The sequence below is a fragment of the Dermacentor andersoni genome, chromosome 1, assembly GCF_023375885.2.
Source record: "Dermacentor andersoni chromosome 1, qqDerAnde1_hic_scaffold, whole genome shotgun sequence".
In the NCBI taxonomy this organism is placed as follows: domain Eukaryota; kingdom Metazoa; phylum Arthropoda; class Arachnida; order Ixodida; family Ixodidae; genus Dermacentor; species Dermacentor andersoni.
In genome coordinates this window covers 70,657,696-70,681,777 of record NC_092814.1, presented here as the reverse complement: position 1 = coordinate 70,681,777, position 24,082 = coordinate 70,657,696, and the positions used below count along the sequence as shown (strand labels likewise).

Here is a 24,082-nt window from a genome sequence, read left to right as displayed (position 1 = left end):
ATGACATAGAACTTACCTCCCCAGAGCCAGTACGATCCAAGGCGTACCGGGTGTCACCCCGCCAGAGCGATATTATGGAGGCTGAGGTAAAGAAAATGCTACAGCTCGGTGTTATTGAAGCGGGTGAGAGTGATTATACCTCCCCTTTGATTTTAGTTGAGGTACCGGGCAAGGAACCTCGTCCTTGCGTCGACTACCGCAGGCTTAATTCCATCACTAAGGATCAAATTTATCCGATCCCTAACATCGAGGAGCGCCTTGAGAGAGTGAGTAGCGCTCAGTTTATTTCCACCCTAGATCTTGTCAGGGGTTATTGGCAGGTTCCACTTACAGAAGAGGCTAGTAGGTATGCGGCGTTCATTTCACCCATGGGGACATTCCGTCCTAAAGTTTTGAGTTTTGGTTTGAAGAACGCGCCATACTGCTTTTCAAGCCTCATGGATAAAGTGTTGCGGGGACAGCAAGAATTCGCTTTACCGTATCTAGACGACGTAGCGATATTCTCCGCATCCTGGCCTGAGCATATGGCGCACTTGCGGGCAGTGCTAACCCGCCTGTGCGATGCGGGCTTGACAGTCAAGGCTCCCAAGTGCCAGTTAGCACAGGCCGAGGTTGTCTACCTCGGACACGTGATTGGTCGGGGTCGTCGCCGCCCCTCTGAAATAAAGGTGGCCGCTGTGCGAGACTTCCCGCAACCGCGCACGAAGACCGATATTCGGTCGTTCTTAGGTGTCGCCGGCTACTATCAGAGGTACATCCCCAGGTACTCTGATATCGCGGCTCCCTTGACGGATGCTCTAAGAAAGACAGAGCCGCAAACAGTCGTCTGGGACGAGACAAAGGAAAGAGCTTTTAGCGCCCTAAAGAGCGCCCTAACAAGCCAGCCTGTGCTACGATCGCCCGACTACTCAAAAGGGTTCGTTGTTCAGTGTGATGCTAGTGAGCGAGGCATGGGCGTTGTACTGTGCCAACGGGAAAATGGAGAAGTAGAACACCCCGTCCTGTATGCTAGTCGTAAGCTGACGAGTCGTGAGCAGGCGTATAGCGCCACCGAGAAAGAGTGTGCGTGTATCGTGTGGGCCGTTCAGAAATTGTCATGTTACCTAGCTGGCTCGAGGTTTATCATTGAAACGGATCACTGCCCTCTCCAATGGCTGCAGACCATCTCTCCCAAAAATGGCCGCCTCCTGCGCTGGAGCCTCGCTTTGCAACAATATTCCTTTGAGGTGCGTTACAAAAAGGGGAGTCTCAACGGTAACGCCGATGGCTTAAGTCGAAGCCCCTAACGTGGGAATCAGCCTCAAAATTGCTTGTTACTGATGTTTTTCTTCCTGAGGCAGGATTTTTAACCTATTGCTTTTGTGTAGTGTTTCAAAGTGATGATGTGCTTTTTAGTGCAATTTTTCCGATTTATGGACGCGTTCTGAGTGCTGCTAAACTACTGTAAGGAACTAGGCAGCAGTATAAAAGGGGAAAGAGCCTGGCAGGGCTTAGTGAGGGTTGTGCCGTGCTTGCTGACTGAGCGGTTGACTTTCAGGCGTGGTTCTAACGCTTGCCGGAAACGAGAACAAAAATGTCAACTCTCCCGAAGTCACTTTGCAGTGTCCTGTGTGCACCTGAACGTGAGAACGAGGCCTTCTCTGTGCGCTGCGCTCAAGAAACGCCAAGGACGCCCAACTTCGGTTATGAGCATCATCGAGCGACATCCCTCCGGACAGCGGATGCAGTCCCCTGACCATCGGGATCTCCTTCCCCCGGCGGGGCGGTCTGTTACGTTTCGCCTACAACGCGCGGTAATGCCGGCGTGGATGCAACGGACGCCGGGGCTTTGTTCAAAACGGCGGACATTTTGGCCTGTTCGACGCCGCCGCAACGCCTACCCGCCAAGCGTGTCCAGGCGTGTTTCAGTGCCACGTGTCTTCGTGTGTGCGTGTGTGTGTGTGTGCCCTCGCTTGTCAAAGCGCGGCCGCCGGGGAGCGGAGTTCCCCGAATGAGGAGCCTGGACGTCTCTCGGCTCAACTGTTCACGCCGTCGTGTGGGTGAAGGTTGGCGATACGTCACTACACTCGGTTCAGCAGGTCTCTCGGCCCGACAGTTCGCGCCGTCGTGGGCTCCTGCTGCGCCGTCCCGTGACCTTCATCCCGTGACCTTCCCTCCTTCCCTTTTGGACCGCGACGCCGGGAGTATAAGAGCAGCTGCCCCCGGACGCCAAGAGAGAGGCTCCGATTTGTACTGTTGAGTTACGTGCTCTCCCGTCTCTCCACTTCGGTCGACCTGACCGGCCGCTCTTTTGCTATGTTAGAATAAACAAGTTGTTCTGTTACCAGTCTTCTCATGCTTTGCCGGGACCTTCGGATGCTTCCAGTGCCCCAGGCCGCCAGGCCAACGCTACCCTTGGGACTTGCGACCCATTGGCAATAACGGGCGTCTGAACCGAGACCCCAACAACTCGTGCCAGCGGTACGATTACAACACTCTCTTAACTATACTACACGCAGAGACAAAGAAACAGCGCGCGCATTAGATCCCATAGATGAGATGAATATTTACAATTATTATTAGAGTTATAATTATATTCGAGTGCTGATTGCCGTGCTATCGTTTGCTAACGAAGCTTTCCCTCAAGTCTAAATATTTTAAGGCAGTTTGTCGTGTGCGTATCATGGCCACGCACGCTTATATCGCCTTCCGTTTCTCTACCACGGGATGCGCTTTAAAACCACGGCGCTGTAATTTTGCTTCAGAGACTTTCCTTCCCTCCCTTCTTCTCCACCCTTAAACTGGCTCTCTTAACTACTACACACAGAACAAAGCAACAGCGCGCGCATTAGATCCCATAGATGAGATGAATATTTACAATTAGTATTAGGATTATAATTATATTCGAGTGCTGATTGCTGTGCTATCGTTTGTTACCGAAGCTTTCCCTCAATTCTAAATATTTTAAGGCAGTTTGTCGTGTGCGTATCATGGCTACGCACGCTTATATCGCATTCCGTTTCTCTACCACGGGTGCGCTTTAAAACCATGGCGCTGCAGTTTTTGCTTTTCTCTTCTTTCTTCTTCTCCGCCCTTAAACTGGCTCTCTTAACTGTACTACACGCAGAGACAAAGAAACAGCGCGCGCATGCGATCCCATAGATGAGATGAATATATATATATATATATATATAGAAAACTATCAGTCATAGCTCTCGTAGTATAGGCCTCTGGGCAGTTTCCTTTTTTTTTCGAAAGTAGTCCTATTAGGGTTATTATAATTACACGAAGGTATTTCGCCCTCATCAGCAGCAGTTCTTGGTATACCCGTACAAAAATGAGTGTTGATTAACCATTGATATATTGTTGGGGAATTGTTGAAACAACGGACTTCAACAAATTTTCAAGAGCAATTGAGTTCACTCAATCCTTGCACAACAATATTACCGTTGAGTGTTCTCAATAAACAATTTATTGGGTAATTTGTGTTGATTTTTCTAGTTATTCTTTTGTTGTGGAGCAGTTGAGACCAGTATACAATAATTAGAAATCGCATATGAAGACATTCCAAACATGTTTTGCGATACGTTCCAACCTAATTCCTGTCACTTTGCGGCAGGTAGGTTCTTCTTTCGCCTCGCTTTCATTAATAGAAAATTATGTGTGACCGATGGGGTGGAATCGAACGTTGGCCGTCGAGCCCGGTACTCTAACCAATAAGCGACGAGCGCGCGCATAATCCTCTCATTCGAAAGCTAGTAAGCTCTGAAATGCTTGGCGTGTGCGCCGCGTGCCACTTCCTGGGTGCTGTCGCTACAGCTGGCGCTTTAAAGCGCCTATCTCCGGGACCGCCCCACTTTCGTAGCCATTTTCGCTACGTAAAAACTGCAACGTTAGACTAGATTCACGACCGCCCAAGTTCATAACGATTTATTTCTTCGCCGGTGTACAAATGTCATCGTCGTTTTAACATACACTAGATGACATAACCATTGGTACGATCCGAAATGAGCACGTTTCGGGGAGCAGAAGAATGCGAAATTCACTTGCAAACGCGGTGACTACGCGCATGTGGAGTTCCCCAAAAGTAGACATGGCGGCAGCGCGGCCGGCGATAAGACAGGTGCCGACAGGCGACGACGCTACCTTCGAGCATCGGACGCACTGTGGGAACCGTAGGATGCAAGCGCGCACACGCTACAAACATACACGGTGAGGTCTTCGAATTTCCTGCGACGTACCCTCTGTCCGTAAAGCAAATATAGTTTTTTGTCCAATGCCCGTGGTACTAGAGATCAAAGAATGAACGCGCTTTGAGATCGCAGCGCGCAGCCGCTATAACCATTGACTTCAAAGAGCTTCAGATTCAGCAACAGCCGCAACAGTATCACAGCTAATCGCTGTATCTGCGGCTGCTCCCGCTTCTCGCCTTGCAAGAAGCACGCGAATTATTTGAGCCTCGCCGAACTGTCGTCTTCTCATGTTCCAAGCCTGCAGGTCTCGTATGTTCAGTTAAGAACACCACAGGAAAATGAAAGAAATACAGGTAACGGACTCTTATTGTACCTTACTTGTCACCTTGTCATCTGCAAAGATGCTGCAAACTATTTTAGAAGTTTTATTTTTGTAAAAATAGCAAAACTAGTAGTAATGTTTATTTCTAGATGGCGCGACAAACGTTAAGGTAGGTTCGGGTGTGTATGTGTGCGCGCAAACGGGCGCAACCGAGCTTCGTTTTGCGCACACTTTTGCAACAGTACACATGGTTACTGCTAGTTTCGTAGTCGCATTTTTTGGTCGTAGTATTTCTTATTTACGCTATAAATTAGGTAGTTCTTAAAAATTTATGAAGGTTAGTTGTTGAAAAATTATTGCTAATCAATTAGTGGTTCTTAAGTGCCGTTATTTTGTGTTTGAAAGGTTTTTATAACTGAATACGATAGTGAAGCCATGTGAAGCTGTGCACGGCTCTCGGACTCAGTTATGCGGTTGCAGTTGTGCGGTGTTTCATGCCTCGTGCTTCTTGATGAAAGTATTTTCTTTTCGGACATCATGACGCACATTTTAGTGAAATCCTTTAACGACGATAAGTGGGCCGTTTATCCGGTGAAGTGGTTGACTCACCCAACAACTAGTCTTCTACTGATGTGCGAGCCTGACGGTTTTGATGAGTTGCGCGGCAGAGGCCATGATGCCTCTTGGAGAGAAGGCACCCCGAAACAGTCGCAGCCGCACTTCTGAAGATAGGTAAGTAATCTCGTTTTCTTGGGCACGTAGCCTTCTTTTCTATTTTGACATTGACGAGCGTGACATGTTAAGCACACCGTTCACTTTCTTGAAGCAAACCGCATGCCCCGGAGCAAATGCGCGCGATACTAACTCTCGCTGCCGCCGTCACTTCGTTTGAAACAATGGTAGGCGAAGAGGCAGCGGCGCCCCATGTGCGTAAAATTGCATTGCTTCATTTGTTCCTGTCTAATAACGTTTCCTTCATTTGTATGAGAGAACACAATTGGAACATAAGGATCGGCTTCTCTGCGCAGTGATAATTTTCTACAGTGGCCACGTCATCTTTCATGGGGGCTCACGTATGCCGTCTAAGCGCTTGTTATCGCGCTCCGTTACGTGAGAGGCGCGCTGCCTTTCAACGTATTTAGGCAGGCACTACGAGTTTAGGAGAACCGCGACAAATAATCGTGCAGCAGGTGTGCAGCTGTGCTACGCTTGTACCACACTCGTACCGAAAGGCAGTGTTGCACTTCACGCTTACGCATTTCGTAACTATGGCGGCCTCCGTGGCAATTTTTGGCTCGGGGTCGTGGATACGATCCCTGCAGCGGCCGCATTCCAAAGGAGCGGAATGCAAAAACGCTCGTGCATTGTGCATTGTATGCACGTAAAAATTTCCAGGAAGTCAAAATTAATACGGAGTCCCCAACTACGACGTGCCTCATAATCAGATCGTTGGTTTGGCACGTGGAACATCAGAATTATTTTTTTTTCCGTAGTGGCTCATCGTATACCATACGGTTAGTGTGATCACCTTTTGTGCCGTAGCGGTTAGCGCGCCTCGATTTAGGTTGCGGCTAATGATGCGGCGCACCGCGAAATATATTTCGCCTCTCTGGGATTTGCGGAGAACGGCCAACCGATTAGTCACAGCTTCCGCGCGGTGACTGCACACGGATACACAGCGCAAATGAACGGAGGTGTGGTGACGTGGTCAAAGAACACAGCCGCCGACGGGCTCACCTTATCGTCTATCACCGCCAAAACTACCGCAGTAAGCATCTTTAGCGTGGCGGGTTGCCGTTGAAGGCGTACTGTACAATTTTAATAAGCGATAACCGAAACATGCCACCGTTCTCTGCTGCCTCTTTGAGTTGGACCGATCCGAATGTGCGTTGTTCCCAGAAGCGAAAGGAGCGCCAATCGGCGCGTTGTCGCCTCGAGCTAAGCGTCGCACTCGAGCACCGTTTGCGCGGTGAAGAATGACGCGTGCATGAAGCTAGCTCACTGCGCGGACGCTACCGCGCAAAACGCGCAAGGGCGTGTACGCGACGTTCTGCACACAAATCGCGCGGGATGATCGGAGCCACGCCGGAGCGGCTAGTTACATGTTCTCACTCGGTACATGTTCTCACTCGTACAGGCACGCTCACGCTCGCATCGCTCTCGGCGTATGTTTAGGTCATTCCTTCTACTGGACTTCTGCCCAAAGATTCGATATCTGTTTGGTATGGGCTATGCACTGTCGCGTGGTCTTTGGTTCTGCGAGAGAGCCGGGAATATTTTCCCCACTGTGAAACATCGATGTGCGTGTTTTAGCTAACATTTACCGTAGCAACCCATTCCTTCCTTTTCTCGACGGCACTCGTAGAGTCGCAAATTTTTACTTGCCAGTATAGTGTGTAGTTCTATTTCGCGCGTAGTTATGTGCAGTGTGCGGCAGATTCTTAATCCGCGCAATATCATTTTCTGTCCACATTCCCTTCTCACAGGTTACGTATGCAGTAAATTCCCAGATGCTAAAGTGTTCTACGCCAAGAGCACCTTGGCGTCGTGCAAGAGACACCCGTCGATATGTGGCTGATTCACTAGCAAGCTCGCATCTCTGTTGCCACTCTCCATCAAGTGGGATTTTCAATTATCTTTTGTGTTGCTCTGTGGTGTACTAGCTGCCGCATGGACGCTGTGAAGGCTTACTTTCGATTTGCTCTGGCGTTTAGTAGTAAAGGATGGGCTACCTTTTGAGGGGAGGCATTTACTTTTGTTTGTGAGAATGTTTACCAGCCTAACCAAGTGATACGTGGGTACTGTAAACAGCAGCACGAACAGAGGCGGACGACGAAATAGGTAGGAGCACAAACGAGCGCAAGCTCTACTAAAAGTTTGCTTTTGATGACATAGGTATTAAACACACTGGTCAACTTGGCAAAGGTAAAACTCCGTGCATGCGTGGCAGAAACAGCCTCGTGCGACAAGAAAAAAATATGAAGCCATGTCATGTAGAATAAACGTGCGTGAAAAACGAGAACTATCGGTCAAATCTATTGAAAAAGCGAAAGATTTGTCCGATAAGTGATACTACCCAACGGGAAATACTCTTTTGAGAACAACTTTTTCCCACTAAGGGCAACAGATAACTTGGTTATGCAATTGTTTCGTTTGTGATCAATAAATATTGCTTCTGGAACTCCTCTGGTGTAGCGGTATAGAGCAGAACGAACGATTGTTTCATCACAAAGACCAGAACACAAGAGGACTTATGGAAGCATTACTTATTGATCACGAAGAAATATTCATAAGCAAGATTTCTGTGACCATTGGTGGGAAAGAGTTGCTGCAGTACTTCTCGTTAGTATCACTTACAGGAGAAACCTTTCAGTTTTCATGTTTTTGTTAGTTTTTGACGCACATGTTTATTCTACAGGACGTATTTAGGTCCTTTTTTGTTGTGCCGGGCTGTGTATGCTGCGCATCCATGGCTTTTTCTTTGTGAAGTTGGCCAGTGTGTTTAAAATCTTCGTCTTCACGAATAAACTTCTACTTGAGTCAGCGTTCATGTGTGTTCCTACCTTAATTCATCCTTCTCGTCTCTGTTTGGGTGGTTGTGAAATATAAATGTACGCCGAATTGGCGAAGTGTCCATAGAATTGATACATGAAGTTATTTGCGCTGTTTATTTCAGGAAGAACGCTATAGGGTCTTACCTTCTCAATGTTTTTGACACTGAGTACATTTTTCTAGTTCAATTTCAAGGAGTCCCCTGAGGAAGCCAATAAGAGTGATGGTAACTTCCTTTGTGTGTAAGATTTATGAATTTCATCCATTCAAAGCATGACATGGCACATGCCTGATTGTAGGTTGCAAGCATTCGTAGTAAGATCTACTTTTCGGTTCTCATGACGCTTCTTTGTACTGCACTGCATTCTCCAGGCACATGAACCTTTTTATGCTCTAAGTGCATGCGTTCTTTTTCTATATGTTGGAGTGAAAATTGTAAACTTACATATGCATATATATCATTTTCCTTGTAATCTTTTTCAACATGGGTGCTGTAGCTCCCTCTGTCTTTCAGTTACTGCTTTGTCCCAATTTTTATGTAACCTTTATGTATTTTATGCAGCAAAATTCTGGTGCTATTTTAATAACGTTTTATCTGCGAAATTGAGGTAATTGGTGTTTCGTATATGCATTTATTGGCGTTTTGCACTGTCTCAGCAATCTGGCTGTCGAGTCATTGGAACCTTTTCTCGTACTTTATGACTATTTCTGGGGTGCTTGATACTGAAAGTGCAGGTGACCATTTATTTGGCTGTTTGGAATTGTGTTAGCCATCTGTTACTACCAATTTTCTGTGCTAAATAATTATTTTTTCTCTTATCGTTCAAGGTATTAGCCTTTCCATAGTTGCACTTAGTTGCTGGGTATAGGAAAAAAGGCCCCAAAAAGTGCTTTAATTAGCTTTGTGCAGGTCCAGAAAGATTACCTGAAAATGAGCTCACTAAATTGAGGAAATGCCACTAAGGAACTCTTCTGTACCCCACATTAACATAATCAAATGGTGTACTGTTTGTTCTTGACTTGTGCCAGGGAGATAAGCTGCTTTCATTGCACAAAAGCTTTACGAGTTTATTTCTGAAGAAAGCAGTCCTGGCTTGTCAGAAACCCGATTCAGGTGTTCATCATGCCCGACAACTTTCTAAATTATGTCTCGTCAAATAATAGCTAAGTTGAGTGATGTTATTTTATAAAATAATTGGGCAACATGAAAATATATATATCTCGAAGACAAAGCTCAGGCAAGTCTACTTCGGTACTTCATTAAATTTTAATCGTGGTGAAAGACGTGTGCTAAAGGTTGTATATATTTACGTGAAGTCATTTGTTTCAAGTTGGTTATTTTGCCTTCTCACAGTCAGCCGTAGCTCTTCCTGTGGTGTGTTAGTGTGCGCAACATTTTGATGTAACATATTCAGATGTCTTTTGTGTATTCACATGCAAGCAGCTCCAAGTGTTCATGTGTTCAAAGTTGGTTGTTACAAGGGTATGCTTAAGGCCTGGCTTTTGAGTCGCTTTGCCTTCTAGTCATAAACTTAAGTCGAAAGTGAAGAGCACAATGATCGTTTTGATTGGATTCATATGTATAGGTTTTTTCAGATGTATTTACACTGCTAGAGTGCTGTAGGTACTAGCCTATGTCTCCAGGTTCGATGTAGTGGTGGCTTATGTACTGTAATAATGTTTCACGTGCACGCATCTTTAGTGTAAATAAAGGTACTTCAAGTTGATCAGTCTCCCCTTTGATTTTGTTTGTGTTTGGGAAAGTTACGAGCAGGCACCGGGGCATGCAAGTGTGAACAGCGAAGCAATTTCAATATATGAATAAAAATACACTAGCCCAACGAAACGTCAATCATATTTCAATGGCGACTTCTGAAATCTCAATGGTATCTCAAGTGTGCAACAATATGCTTTTCAATGCTGTGGCAATAATAACTCAACAACAGGTCAACAGAACTACCACAACGTTAGTTCAACGCAGAATCAACGGTAACTCAACAACCATTCAACAAAACGAACACAACGGGCCGTCTAAGCACAATGGACTTTCAATGGTAACTTAACAATTATTCAACATTGAGGTACCCAATGGTGTTTCAATTCGATTTCAGTGGCCAATATTCAAGAGTGCTCAACACTCTACCCAACAATTCTCCAACATACTCTCAAGAATTCCTCAACAAAAAACTCAACATTGACCAACAATATTTCAATGCCTTCTCAATAATTTTTTTTGTACGGGTAGTTATTCTGGCGGCTAGCTTCCCACGCTATGCGTGCCGCCATCGCACCTGGTTAAGCTTTTCCTAGACGCTAGAGTTATGCTTTGTCCGCGCAACCTTGAGCGATCGGAAAGCGCGTTTCCCCCTCTTGGCCGGCGGAGAAGGGAGGCTTCGTTCCGGCCGCGAAGCTCTCCACATCTCTGTAAGGTGCCTTGTGGATATCTCGTGCTGAAGATGCCCTCTCGGTGAGCGCATATTTCACCCCTCATCTTTTAAGAGGTTCAATACATACAAGCATTTGTCTAGCAAACCAGATTTTTTTTTTCAAGGGAATTTTCCACGTCTCAGTAATTTCTCTCGTCGTATTCGAGTGCTGATTGCCGTGTTATAGTTTGTTAACGAAGCTTTCCCTCAAGTCTAAATATTTTAAGGCAGTTTTCCTAGCCTCTAAAGCCGCTCGAGTTCGCTCTTCTCCTTGAGCGGCCATTTTTCCTAGAAAGTATGCCTTCCAACTACTCCGCCCTTAAACTGGCTCTCTCAACTACTACACGCAGAGACAAAGCAACAGCGCGCGCATTAGATCCCATAGATGAGATGAATATTTACAATTAGTATTAGGGTTATAATTATATTCGAGTGCTGATTGCCGTGCTATCGTTTGCTAACGAAGCTTTCCCTCAAGTCTAAATATTTTAAGGCAGTTTGTCGTGTGCGTATTATGGCTACGCACGCTTATATCGCATTCCGTTTCTCTACCACGGGTGCGCTTTAAAACCACGGCGCTGCAGTTTTTGCTTTTCTCTTCTTTCTTCTTCTCCGCCCTTAAACTGGCTCTCTTAACTGTACTACACGCAGAGACAAAGAAACAGCACGCGCATTAGATCCCATAGATGAGATGAATATTTACAATTATTATTAGAGTTATAATTATATTCGAGTGCTGATTGCCGTGCTATCGTTTGCTAACGAAGCTTTCCCTCAAGTCTAAATATTTTAAGGCAGTTTGTCGTGTGCGTATCATGGCCACGCACGCTTATATCGCCTTCCGTTTCTCTACCACGGGATGCGCTTTAAAACCACGGCGCTGTAATTTTGCTTCAGAGACTTTCCTTCCCTCCCTTCTTCTCCACCCTTAAACTGGCTCTCTTAACTACTACACACAGAACAAAGCAACAGCGCGCGCATTAGATCCCATAGATGAGATGAATATTTACAATTAGTATTAGGGTTATAATTATATTCGAGTGCTGATTGCTGTGCTATCGTTTGTTACCGAAGCTTTCCCTCAATTCTAAATATTTTAAGGCAGTTTGTCGTGTGCGTATCATGGCTACGCACGCTTATATCGCATTCCGTTTCTCTACCACGGGTGCGCTTTAAAACCACGGCGCTGCAGTTTTTGCTTTTCTCTTCTTTCTTCTTCTCCGCCCTTAAACTGGCTCTCTTAACTGTACTACACGCAGAGACAAAGAAACAGCGCGCGCATGCGATCCCATAGATGAGATGAATATATATATATATATATATATATATATATATATATATATAGAAAACTATCAGTCATAGCTCTCGTAGTATAGCCCTCTGGGCAGTTTCCTTTTTTTTTTCGAAAGTAGTCCTATTAGGGTTATTATAATTACACGAAGGTATTTCGCCCTCATCAGCAGCAGTCCTTGGTATAGTTATTCTGGCGGCTAGCTTCCCACGCTATGCGTGCCGCCATCGCACCTGGTTAAGCTTTTCCTAGACGCTAGAGTTAAGCTTTGTCCGCGCAACCTTGAGCGATCGGAAAGCGCGTTTCCCCCCTCTTGGCCGGCGGAGAAGGGAGGCTTCGTTCCGGCCGCGAAGCTCTCCACATCTCTGTAAGGTGCCTTGTGGATATCTCGTGCTGAAGATGCCCTCTCGGTGAGCGCATATTTCACCCCTCATCTTTTAAGAGGTTCAATACATACAAGCATTTGTCTAGCAAACCAGATTTTTTTTTCAAGGGAATTTTCCACGTCTCAGTAATTTCTCTCGTCGTATTCGAGTGCTGATTGCCGTGTTATAGTTTGTTAACGAAGCTTTCCCTCAAGTCTAAATATTTTAAGGCAGTTTTCCTAGCCTCTAAAGCCGCTCGAGTTCGCTCTTCTCCTTGAGCGGCCATTTTTCCTAGAAAGGATGCCTTCCACCGACTATCGCGGACAACATGAGTCTCTTTCCACGTAAGTGTGAGGCTCGGAGCAGGAGCTGTGGCGCTTGAAAGTAGCCTGGGGCCTGACGAACCAACCGACGGAGCTATCTTTCCGGGCAACATCGAAGGGTCACGAGTTCAAATCACCTGTTATGTTCCTTTTTTTTTTTCCGCCCCTTTTTCTTTCTTTTTTTTTCTTTCTTTTAATGTCTTTTCCTTTATTTTATCACTTTACGGGAACCCTCCTAAAAAAAAAAAAAAAAGAAAGATATATATCTTCAAATATGTATGGCCTCACACTCACATGTGCAGGTCATAAATACCAGGTTCTCTAGCCGAGTGCCATCCATGCGGTATAACCGAGCTCAGATTGGTCCACCTTGACTGACCAAGTAGGGCACCACTGTAGGTTAAATGAGGCGTACAACTCCTGCGGGACCCGCCGTGGTTGCTCAGTGGTTATGGTGTTAGACTGCTGAGCACGAGGTCGCGGGATCGGACCCCGACCACGGCGGCCGCATTTCGATGGGGGCGAAATGCGAAAACACCCGTGTACTTAGAATTAGGTGCACGTTAAAGAACCCCAGGTGGTCGAAATTTTCGGAGTCCTCCACTACGGCGTGCATAATCAGAAAGTGGTTTTGTCACGTAAAACCCCATAAATTAATTTTTAATTTAACTCCTACGGGGACGGTAGAGTATCCGTCTCCAGTGCAAGAGGACCGTGATTCAAATCCCGGTGCCGCGCTATTCTCCACCGGAAAATACAAAAAAAAAAAAACCGTGTGTTGAGAAAATTGCACAAACAGGCCTGGAGTGCGGCCTGATCCCGGTGACCAGAACCGGTAACGCACTCTCTCACCAGAGCAGGATTGGCCACCCTGGTGCAGTACTTGGCCACAACCTCCTATATGAATACAACAATCGAACCCCGGCCCTCAGTCCCCAGCAGCCGCGAAGCAACTGACCACGGCGGCGGTCAGATCTGTGACGCTGCAGAGGGTGCTAAGAATACCTGGCTCCGGACAGGCCGCCATTGGAATCTGAACCTGGCAACGTTTAACGTTAGAACGCTATCTAGTGAGGCGAGTCTAGCAGTGTTATTGGAGGAATTAGAGGGTAGTAAATGGGATATAATAGGGCTCAGTGAGGTTAGGAGGACAAAAGAAGCATATACAGTGCTAAAAAGCGGGCATGTACTGTGTTACCGGGGCTTAGCGGAGAGACGAGAACTAGGAGTCGGATTCCTGATTAATAAGGAAATAGCTGGTAACATACAGGAATTCTATAGCATTAACGAGAGGGTGGCATGTCTTGTTGTGAAACTTAATAAGAGGTACAAAATGAAGGTTGTACAGGTCTACGCTCCTACATCTAGTCATGATGACCAGGAAGTCGAAAGCTTTTATGAAGACGTAGAATCGGCGATGGGTAAAGTCAAAACAAAGTACACTATACTGATGGGCGACTTCAATGCCAGGGTAGGCAAGAAGCAGGCTGGAGACAAGTCAGTGGGGGAATATGGCATAGGCTCTAGGAATAGCAGAGGAGAATTATTAGTAGAGTTTGCAGAACAGAATAATATGCGTATAATGAATACCTTTTTCCGCAAGCGGGTTAGCCGAAAGTGGACGTGGAGGAGCCCGAATGGTGAGACTAGAAATGAAATCGACTTCATACTCTGCGCGAACCCTGGCATCATTCAAGATGTAGACGTGCTCGGCAAGGTACGCTGCAGTGACCACAGGATGGTAAGAACTCGAATTAGCCTAGACTTGAGGAGGGAACGAAAGAAACTGGTACACAAGAAGCCAATCAATGAGTTAGCGGTAAGAGGGAAACTAGAGAAATTCCGGATCAAACTACAGAACAGGTATTCGGCTTTAACTCAGGAAGAGGACCTTAGTGTTGAAGCAATGAACGACAATCTCATGGGCATCATTAAGGAGTGCGCAATAGAAGTCGGTGGTAACGCCGTTAGACAGGAAACCAGTAAGCTATCGCAGGAGACGAAAGATCTGATCAAGAAACGCCAATGTATGAAAGCCTCTAATCCTACAGCTAGAATAGAACTGGCAGAACTTTCTAAGTTAATCAACAAGCGTAAGACAGCGGACATCAGGAACTATAATATGGATAGAATTGAACAGGCTCTCAGGAACGGAGGAAGCCTAAAAACAGTGAAGAAGAAACTAGGAATAGGCAAGAATCAGATGTGTGCGTTAAGAGACAAAGCCGGCAATATCGTTACTAATATGGACGAGATAGTTCAAGTGGCTGAGGAGTTCTATAGAGATTTATACAGTACCAGTGGCACCCACGACGATAGTGGAAGAGAGAATAGCCTAGAGGAATTCGAAATCCCACAGGTAACGCCAGAAGAAGTAAAGAAAGCCTTAGGAGCTATGCAAAGGGGGAAGGCAGCTGGGGAGGATCAGGTAACAGCAGATTTGTTGAAGGATGGTGGTCAGATTGTTCTAGAGAAACTGGCCACCCTGTATACGCAATGCCTCATAACCTCGAGCGTACCGGAATCTTGGAAGAACGCTAACATAATCCTAATCCATAAGAAAGGGGACGCCAAAGACTTGAAAAATTATAGACCGATCAGCTTACTGTCCGTTGCCTACAAAGTATTTACTAAGGTAATCGCAAATAGAATCAGGAACACCTTAGACTTCTGTCAACCAAAGAACCAGGCAGGATTCCGTAAAGGCTACTCAACAATAGACCATATTCACACTATCAATGAAGTGATAGAGAAATGTGCAGAATATAACCAACCCTTATATATAGCTTTCATTGATTACGAGAAAGCGTTTGATTCAGTCGAAACCTCAGCAGTCATGGAGGCATTACGGAATCAGGGTGTAGATGAGCCATATGTAAAAATACTGGAAGATATCTATAGCGGCTCCACAGCCACCGTAGTCCTCCACAAAGAAAGCAACAAAATCCCTATAAAGAAAGGCGTCAGACAGGGAGATACGATATCTCCAATGCTATTCACAGCATGTTTACAGGAGGTATTCAGAGGCCTGGAGTGGGAAGAATTGGGGATAAAAGTTGATGGAGAATACCTTAGCAACTTGCGATTCGCTGATGATATTGCCTTGCTTAGTAACTCAGGAGACCAATTGCAATGCATGCTCACTGACCTGGAGAGGCAAAGCAGAAGGGTGGGTCTGAAAATTAATCTGCAGAAAACTAAAGTACTGTTTAACAGTCTCGGAAGAGAACAGCAGTTTACGATAGGTAGCGAAACACTGGAAGTGGTAAGGGAATACATCTACTTAGGGCAGGTAGTGACCACGGATCCGGATCATGAGACTGAAATAACCAGAAGAATAAGAATGGGTTGGGGTGCGTTTGGCAGGCATTCTCAAATCATGAACAGTAGGTTGCCACTATCCCTCAAAAGGAAAGTGTACAACAGCTGTGTGTTACCAGTACTCACATATGGTGCAGAAACCTGGAGGCTTACGAAAAGGGTTCTGCTGAAATTGAGAACGACGCAACGAGCTATGGAAAGAAGAATGATGGGTGTAACGTTAAGGGATAAGAAAAGAGCAGATTGGGTGAGGCAACAAACGCGGGTAAACGACATCTTAGTTGAAATCAAGAAAAAGAAATGGGCATGGGCCGGACATGTAATGAGGAGGGAAGATAACCGATGGTCACTAAGAGCTACGGACTGGATTCCAAGAGAAGGGAAGCGTAGCAGGGGGCGGCAGAAAGTTAGGTGGGCAGATGACATTAAGACGTTTGCAGGGACAACATGGCCACAATTAGTACATGACCGGGGTAGTTGGAGAAGTATGGGAGAGGCCTTTGCCCTGCAGTGGGCGTAACTAGGCTGATGATGATGATGATGATGAGTCTACTAATACAACTTAACTTAGTATTCCTCTTTAGTGTCCCGTTTACAGTTGTGTTTATATCAAAGAATGTTTACAAAAACCATGCTGAAATTCACTTTACGCCTGACGTATACGTTCTTGGAAACCAGTGGCTAACGGGCCGGCAGGGCGAGAGCTGTCTTGCTGCGCGGCGCCGAATGCGGCACCGGGTGCAGACGGAAGTGCATGCGCCTTGGCTGCACCCACTGTGGCCAGCTGAGGGACAGCGCCTATAGAATGCGAAGAGGGTGGATGCATGCCGAGACGTTGGCTCGAAGACGCAGCGGGCAGTCGGCGAAACACCGCTCCTGCCTGTGTCCGTTCGTGCTCTTCCTGTGTTCCTCGTTTACAATGCCAACCGAGGTGGGTGTAGGAGTTCACTTCCGTCTACAAGCTAACACCTCGACATGGCGTGAACCAATGCGGCGGAGGCGCTATATTTTTTCTCCACCACAAAAAGCCTTCGTCTCGCAGGGACAACAGCCGATCGCTGTTCGCAAGAGGCGTCGCTATCACTATCTCGGCTGCGAAATGGCATACGCTGCGTCATCCCCAGGCCCTGCGTGGCCAACGGTGACACAGTGGTGCTCAAAACTGGCGCTGGCCAGAGCACACCATGCGCACCAGTACTCGAACGTACCGGCAAGCTGCCGCGGTAGCTCGGCGGGCATTGACGTTGTGCTGCTGAGCACGAGATCGCGGGTTCGATCTCGGCCGCGGTGGCCGCATTCCGATGAGGGCGGAATGAAAAAAAAAATTTATACCGTAGACTGGGTGCACGCTAATGAACTCCAGGTGGTCAAAATTAATCCGGAGTCGTAATCAGACCGTGGTTTCCGCACGAAAACCTCCAGAATTTAAACCAGCGGCGGTATCGCGCGAAGCTTGCTCACCCCTGGCGTCACACCACAGACGGCTGGAATGCGCATTTCAGCGGACACAACGCGGTTTGTGCTTGAAGCAACGACACAGAGTGTTGTCAATGCGGGCGACTATTCAAGTGGTGAATTATCTGCAAGGAGAAACTTGCTAATGGGCTAACAGATATGGACTCGGCCCGAGGTTCGTTTGCGTGCAATGACTCTTATAAGTAAAAGTGCACCGCTGCCAAATCCGAGGGACACGCCTTACTGTCTCGACTTCACTTTAGGGCCATGTTTTGTAAGGATTATTTTCATCCGATTGTATTTGTGTTCTCATTATATACGTGGCACCGATTGGCCAATACCGGCGACAGCGATGTCGTTCGAGCGAATGACGAAGGTCAGAACGAACGGAAAATGAAAAGAACTGTTACATTAAAACTGCCCATGATTTTGTTTTGCGAGATCTACGCCCTGTTGCAAGAGGAAACATCAATGATGGAAAAGGCTGTCTTTACCCACAAGAAAGCTTTCTCAAGCCTTTATTCGTCTCCACGCAGATTCTATTGTAATGTCTAATGAATTTTAACAATGAAAACAACATTACGTGAATTCTACAGTTCATTAGCAGTGCTAATTATGTCGAAGGCTACACATTTGAAACTACTGACCAAGTAGTGAGTAACACCGCCTCCTCAAAAGAAAGGTCACAGCCTGTAGAACTATTTTTTTAGCTGCTTCAGCCTAAACACATCATGCATGCCACGCGCAGTCAAAAAAGAAAAGAGATAAAGAAAGAAAGAAACAAAGTAGTATTTTCGCCCGAAAGGCGAAGCACCGATTGCGATAGCAAATTAGTAGATATCTATACGAAGTATGGATAGTAGTTTTATCGGCCGTATAAACTTGTAAACATTCACTTACTGACTAAATTAACAATGATATAACATTTAGACGCGACTGAACGAGGACGTAGAAACAGCCACACAGACTTTCTTTCTACGTCCTCGTTCAGTCGCGCTTACACACTTTCTCATAGATTCAAACCAGCTAGCCCGCCAACGCGTTTTACCTAATTTCGCTTGATGAGGGCAGATACTCGGTCTCAAAATGCTGGAGTGATGAACTGCGGCAGCAGCACCTATCGAACTCACCTTCGTGCATCTCTCGCTTCAGCGTGAATGAAACGTCGAAACCACAGCGCATACGAAGCTACCAGCACTACGCGCACTCTGCAAACATCGCAGATCGCTTTCAATATACGGCGCCCGCATGGCCGCGCCGTAAGCAGCAGGCGCTGAAGAAGACCCTTTCCCTCGGCTCATCTCCGTGCCTCGCGCGCGACAGGAGAGGGCGCGCATCCGTCCCAGCTTCCTCGCTCGCACACGCGAGATTGAGCCGCGTTCGCCGGCTCACCCTCGCACCCTTTCACTCGCAGATACGGCCCGCGGAGACGATTTTATCGCACGCGGACTTTATACGGAACCTCACGGCGACGGCGACATGGGCCTGGAGTGTCCACATAATTGCTATCGCAATAAAATGGCATCACGCGCGCTCCGAGCGAGCGCCTACCAGCACACAGGAACATGCACGATAGCCACAGTTACACGAAATACCCCGAAGAGCGGCGTGTCAATTCAACGGGGGGAGAACCGCGTGCATGCAGCATTCTTTAAGGCATTGTCAGTATAACTGTCCGCAGACGAAAAGGAATACGTTCACGACCTTTCGCGCCCGACGGCAATCGCTCTCGTGATTATTCTTCGCAATCTGCGCAGGGCGGCCGTCGGCTGACGGTGTGGCGCAATGACGGTGCCAAGACACCTGCCAGGACACCAGCGCTTGTGTCTACGCAAGGCCCACCATGGTCCGATGAAGCCGATGCGACCACCGGCTGAGCCCGGGTCACTAGAGAAGGGGAGGGGGTTGGGGTGGAGAGGCAAGGCCCGGCGCTAGCGTCGCACGGCGGCGGCTGTGCGCGAGCGATCGATTTCCCTCGAGCCAGACGTGATTCTCGGGAGTGGCGATACTTCGGGCCTGCTAACACGGCCGGCCTCTCGACCGCGCGCTCAAGTGGGGGAAGCCGCAGCGGGCGGCCGGCTAATTGCTCGGCGCCAATTAAGCGGCCGCCGCGCTCGCTGCAGACGCGTGTGCCGCTGCGTAATACACGTGTGCACGCTGCCTGGTTCCCGTGGGGAAGTGGGCGCCACGCACGCGACCGCCCTAGGAAGCCCCCGCACGCATCGCACAGCACCGCACCGAAAGGGGCGCGACCCCGCTGAGGCGCGAGACCTGCGTCAGCTCCTCCGTGGACGCGTGCGAAACCTCGGTCGCCGACCACGCCGTGCCATATACGAAGCCTCCGGTTCAGCACGCAGAGACACATGGCAGATACATAGAAACAAGCGGCGATATACGCCTTTTGTGTACAGGTTCCGAAATGTTTGTGGCGCGGGCTGTAAAGTGACCATGTAAACTCTGCGTGTGTGTGAGAGAGAGAGAGAGAGACAAAGCCTTTCTGATGCCAGCCGCTTCTGAAATTCAGGAGAAAGGGAAGCATATGTATCAACTCTGATAGAATGCAGTCGTCTAATATAGCGCCGACAAATTTCCGATAAACCGGATGGCTGTCCGTCCTGCATCTCGCTCGACCCTGCACATATCGCTGGATCGGTTGCCTATATACTGCAACAATGCAGAATTCTACTACGCGGGGATGATTCTGCTGAATGCACCCAAGAGGCTGAATCCGGTGAGAGATTCGAGTTCAAATCTGCGTCAGACGTGTAAACGGCAGTGGTGGGCGAAATAGAAGAGAGTGCAGCGAGTAAAATTTGTGTACCTTACAGAAGAAAACGTTCAAAGCCTACTCATGGTACCAACTGGGAGAGATGTTATGCGTAGCATTCGGCGAATTTTATCATTTGACACTCTCCCACCAGATATTTGCATTGAATGAACCTCTTCGTGGTACACTCCGGGCTCTCGCTTTGACGCCACTCCGTCTCAGCCTCCACCGTACTATAAAGAAAAGTCTCGCGTTCTTCCGTCACGGCCCTTTTCAAAAGGTTCACCTCGATGGGTCGCGAGCGACTTCGAAGCGAGCGGCGCGCTGCTCGTTCTTTTCGGCAGCCTGATGTGTCTGCCCTGCTTCGATCTGGTGATGCCGCCTCTCCGTCGCAGTAGCGGTCTCCTCGTCTTCAGATCAAAGGATGAAAATTTTCTAGCGGAACGTATCAACGCGTAGACAGAGACAGAACTGCCGCTAGACGCCAGACATGACCGGCTTCTGGCGAGGCATCTTGGCGACTGACGCAATCAATGCCGCGGGCGCTTTGATAGAGGGTTATGCATTCGGCGACGCCTCCGGCCCCCATCAACCCAGTGTAGGGGTGGGTGCAATTAGCGCCATGAACGGCGAAACCAAGAAAGTGGGAAAGTGATCCAGTCGGCGCGCACCTCTTCCGCTCTTTACAGACCACATGGGTGGAAGCCTGGGAGAATTGGTACTTAATGACATCAAATGAATACAATGCGGAAGACCAGGCTATGGCTCCGTGTTTGCCTTTTTTCGTGCCCTCGTCTTCAGTACTGTGCTCATATTAAACACTACGGGGGTCACGTTGACGTACATAATTGACCGCCTTCTCCTCCTCTCCAGAGCGGCCTTTCTCTTCTCTATTTAACCTCCTTTTTTCATCCTCTGATTCCACCCCCCACCCACCCCTCACCGAGATGTTTTCGATGATAACCCACAACACCGAGCGGCCTCGAAACATCTGCATAATGTTAAAGGGGGCCGGGGGAAGAAATATAGCCCCATACGAAACGAGATGGTAGGACGTCGAGGATTTCTGATGACGTGGACAGCTGATATGCGCGTTCTTCGGACTGAAACCTCTGATGACCCGAGGCAACGATACCGAAATATTCCATTACACATACTAGCACTAGTGCGCAGAAATGTTTTTCTGCTGTTATGACGTGATGACACCGATGACGGACGCAAACTACATAACATCGAATTGAGGAAACACGCCACAACAGCTACCTGCAAGATACAGCAACGATACTGGTATGCTGCCATTCTTCCAATAGAAAAGTTACTGCACGAGAACCTACGACCTCAACGTGCGCAACCAACAATATGCTAAATAATGAACGATTTCTTCTTTCATACGTTAACGACATTTGCCACTAGCGTTTTACAGAAGCACAGTCAACAAAATTTATTTGATGACACAAGTGGCATGCTTACTTACTCAACTAATTTCCAAGGCAAATAGATTAACTAAAAGCGCGTGTACTAGGAGACAGAATGACAGACTATGCCTATGTCCTCAGTACTTGACATAGCGGGCACTGATCACAGCCCGTATCCTCAAACGACCCTCGACTCGGAGCTCTTCCTTCGCTCCACCGAGTAGGAAGCCTACATGCAAGCGCTGTTTTAGGGCGGTGATAACCTTAGTAAGGGTACTTGCAGCCGCCAGCTAAATTGGCGGGTTAAACTTTCTGACAAATTACAAGATGTGGGACACAAAATGGCGAAAGACCAGCCCGCAGACCACGTTTCGCGCAACCCTTGGTGGCGTGAAACTAATTAACTTTTAAAAATAAACTTCGGCCTCAGCAGCCAGAGCCACATAGCGTGTTTAAGCGCAGTGCACGGTACGCGTACGTTTTAGTCAAACCGTCTAGTAAGCACAGTCCTTATTACAGCACACTTTACGTACAAGTAGAAGGCAACGACAATGCTTAATGCAGTTCACATTCTTGGCGTGAGATAATACTACCACGAGCACGCCACCATGTCTTATAACTTGTTGCTTTGTACGTGTCGCACGACATGCAACAGGATAAAAAAAGTTTCATGTGCTAAAGTTAAAGGAAAAGGCAACTTGTATACTAAAGATGCATGCGAGTTTTATGTGCATATTGGTATAAAACTAAATTTAAAGAATTTAATAGATTGCGTGACAACATGGGTACATCAGAGCGTGACAAAAATAAATAAATAAATAAATAAATAAATAAATAAATAAATAAATAAATAAAGCAGGAATGCACCTCTACTTCTAGTGATAGTGGGGACCAAAATGGTTACTCACCAAATTTGGCGGTAAATAGCGGTCATAATTTTGGCGTTGTCACCACCCTAAAACAGCGCTTGCATGTAAGCTCACTACCATGGATGGATGGATGGATGGATGTTTTGAGCGTGTCGTTTGGAACGGGGCGGTGGTTTGCACCCACAAGCTCTTCCTATTATACTGCCTAATGTGCTACCTAGGTAAAAAAAAAAAGAAGAAAAAAAAAACCACTATGAACTCCCACAACCAAATTTTCTGATCCCCTATTGCGAACTTTGCTTTTGTACGTCTCCGTTGTTTGGCGTTTCCCTACTTTTCTTCCACCAATCTTCCAATCGCCTCTTACTAATCTCTATTGCGGACATGTTTACTTTTCCCATGCTCTCATTGAACACAAGCGCTTCAAGGAGGCCAGTGGTGCCTAAATCAACCGCTGGGCAGACGTCTTCTTATTCTAATAAAACATGCTCCATCGTTTCCCTAGCTTTACCGCAGCAAGCACATGCTTCTTCTTCCATCTTATATCTCACTTTATAGGTGCGTGTTCCAAGGCATAACCGATCTCGCTTTGAAAAGTAATGAGCGTCCCTTTGAGTTATCATAAATTGTTTATTCCCTGATTTCGTTTTTTCCTCTCCAGTAGTTACTCGTGGATGGTTTCTTTTCCATTGCCGCCACCCACGAGACTATTTCAGCCTTTCTGACTTTCCGCTTGACGTTCTTTGTTGTTATGTTGCCCACCCTACAGGCCGCATACTTTCTGGTAAGCTTCCTAGTTTTTCCTCTACTGTGAATCAATGTTATTCCTGTACAGATACCTGAACACTCTCCCAGCCCATTCACTTTCTTCCATATTCCTCAGTCGTTCTTCACAATCACTTTTACTGCGAACTTCCGAGTTGAGCACAGCGCCACCCTTCGACCGGAGAAGACGCTACGCTTCCCTCGAAAATTGCTGCGGTGGCTCAGCGAAATGCAGTGACCACTCCTGTCCAGGGGCGGCGCTGCCATCCACTTTTTCGAGTCGAGGTGGAGTTGAGGGGAGGAACTTTCTAGAATATACGGCGGCTTAACGTCGTGGCTTTCGTCCCTTTAACGTTTCTTTATGCTGCTCGAAGGTTGCTTCAAAACTTCAGAAAAGCAGGCCGTCTTTTTTTTTTTTTTTATTGCCTTCTGGCAAGTCACCTTCTGAAAACATATTAGCAGACTACAGCGGCTCAACGTACTTCAACACAGCTGGTCGAATGTTGGGCAACGACCATGAGTGCCAGCGATAGAAGCCACCTTGCACGCGCCTATACAGCTTCCGTCAAAGCCACGGAGTGTGCATTATCCCGGTGCTCATGTCGCAACGGGTGCCTTCAACATTTAGGGATCCGCTCACACTGCTGTTACACTATGTTCAACAGCTTAAGAAGCTGAAACAACAGGACAAAAAAATCATGCTACAAAATCACTTGTGGTATATAGTAAAAGCTGCAGTTCATAGGGTTTGCAGTGTTCCAAGGAAGAGCTTGCAGACTGGAATATCTAACTGAGAAAAAGCCATCGTCGCCAAGTAGCTCGGGGCGATATTAACGAGACAGCGTTAATGAGCTCGTTTCGCAGAAAAGCCGGTGTTCGTCGGCGTCGGCCGTGAGCGATAAATTCCAGAAGGCACTTCATAAATAAAACACATCTTGCAAGATGGGCTGGTGGGAATCGAACCAGGGTCTCCGGAGTGTAAGGCGGAGACGCTACCACTCAGCCACGAGTTCGTTCCTTGAAAACGGGACAAAATCGC

The 24,082-nt window shown here is 47.3% G+C and overlaps 1 protein-coding gene and 1 long non-coding RNA gene across 5 annotated transcripts in view; one reads left to right on the top strand and one right to left on the bottom strand.

The window, feature by feature from the left end:
- LOC126543093 (LIM domain-binding protein 2-like) overlaps positions 1-24,082 on the bottom strand; it is a 331,870-nt gene that overhangs the window by 178,252 nt on the left and 129,536 nt on the right. The gene's annotated exons all lie outside the window — the stretch shown is intronic.
- On the top strand, positions 4,983-9,773 carry LOC140215225 (uncharacterized). Its single transcript, XR_011892169.1, has 2 exons — positions 4,983-5,226; positions 6,981-9,773. It is a non-coding gene; the product is annotated as an uncharacterized lncRNA (long non-coding RNA).